This window comes from Sminthopsis crassicaudata, chromosome 3 (assembly GCF_048593235.1).
Source record: "Sminthopsis crassicaudata isolate SCR6 chromosome 3, ASM4859323v1, whole genome shotgun sequence".
In the NCBI taxonomy this organism is placed as follows: Eukaryota; Metazoa; Chordata; class Mammalia; order Dasyuromorphia; family Dasyuridae; genus Sminthopsis; species Sminthopsis crassicaudata.
This window is the reverse complement of record NC_133619.1, coordinates 338,135,525-338,137,528: the sequence shown is the minus strand read 5'-3', so window position 1 is coordinate 338,137,528 and position 2,004 is coordinate 338,135,525.

The following is a 2,004-nucleotide window of genomic DNA, read 5'->3' as shown; positions in this document are numbered from 1 at the left end:
TGATTCCTCCACTTATTTCTCCTTTCACTTCTAAACTCTATACTCTTGACTTCTCATTTCATTGAATTTTTACTAATTGAAATTAATCTCTAAACCACAAAAACGAATTGACTTTTTAATCCCAATTCAGGATTTCTCTTGACAGCATTTTTGGTACTGCCTTTTTTTTCCTGGTTATACACATTTATGAATCGTGTCAGGAGAAAAAAAAATCACGAGAGAAATCCCACGGGGGAGAAAACAGAAGTGAACATAGCATGTCTTGATTTACATTCAATCTCAGTTCTTTTCTGAATGCATTCTCAATTTTTCTGGATGCAGATAACATTTTTTTGGTCCAAAATCTATTGGGATTACTTTGGATCACTGAACTATTAAGAACCAAGCCTTTCATAATTATCATACATTTTTGCTGTTATTTCTTCAATATTCTACTTATTTCATTCAGTATCAGTTCATGTAAATCTTTTCTAGCCTTTCTATAATTAGCTTGTTCATTTTTTTATATAATATTCCAGTACCTTCACATACCACAACTTGTTAGGCAATTTCCCAATTGATGGGCATACACTCCTCTCCCAATTCTTTGCTAGGACAAAAAGAGCTGCTACATTTTTGGCACATGTGAGTCCTTTTTTTATGATTTCCTTCCTTTTTATGATACAGACACAGTAATGGCACTTCTGTGTCAAAAGGGCATACACAGCTTTATAGTCTTTTGGGCCTAGTTCCAGATTGCTCTCCAGAATAGTTGGATCATTTCACAACTCCACCAGCAATGCATGAGTGTCTCAGTTTTCTCACATTTTTCCCAACATTTATCCTGTCATTTTAGCCAGTCTGAGAGGTATGAAGTAGTACCTCAAGAGTTTTAATTTGCATTTCTTTACTACTGATTTAGAGCATTTTTCATATAATTGTAAATGGCTTTGATTTTATCTGAAAATAGTTCATATCTTTTGGTCAATTGGGGAATGACTTGTGGTCTTATAAATTTGACACAGTTCTTTATTTTAGAAATGGGACTTTTATCAGATACTGGCTGTGAAGATTTTCCCTAGCTTTGTACAAATTCTGAAATTCTCAAAGGAGAGATTAATAAAATTGAAACTAATAAAACTATTGACCTAATAAAACTAAAAGTTGGTTTTGTGTCAAAACAAAATTCCAAACCTTTGGTTAATTGGATTAGAAAAAGAAAAAAATCACCAGCACCAAAAATGAAAAGGGTCAACTTACCATCAATACAAAAAAAATTAAAATTAGGAGCTATTTTTCACAGCTACATAGCAAGTCTGACTAACTGAAATGGATGAATATTTACAAAAATATAAATTGACCAGGTTAACAGAGGAAATAAATTACCTAAATAGTCCAATTTTAGAAAAGGAAATTGAATAAGGCATTAGTAAAACTCCCTAAGAAAAAAATCTCAAGGGCCAAATGGATTCACAAGTGACTAAAACCAAACATTTAAAGAATTTCAATATTATGTAAACTATTTGGAAAAATAGGTAAAGAGTATTTACCTTCTATGACATTGATATCTGAGCCAGGAAGAGCCAAAACAGAGAAAATTCCAGAGCAATCTCCTTAATGAATATTGATGCAAAAAATTTAAATATTAGCAGAGAGATTACAGCAACTTATCAGGATAACACTAATGCTGGGCTTATTCACTAACAGGAAAACTATACCATATTTGACCATATTAATAACCAAGCCAACAGAAATTATATAATCTCAATAGATACAGAAAAAGCTTTTGGAAAAATGCAGCACCCATTCCCATTTTTTTTAATAATAGTTTTTATTTACCAGGTATTTGCATGGGTTATTTTACAATGTTGACAATTGCCAAAACTTTCGTTCTATATTTTCTCCTCCTCTCCCCACCCAGGTTGACCAATATATGTTAAATATGTTAAGAGTATAAATTAAATACAATATATGTATACATGACCAAACAGTTGTTTTGCTGAACAAAAAGAATCAGACTTTGAA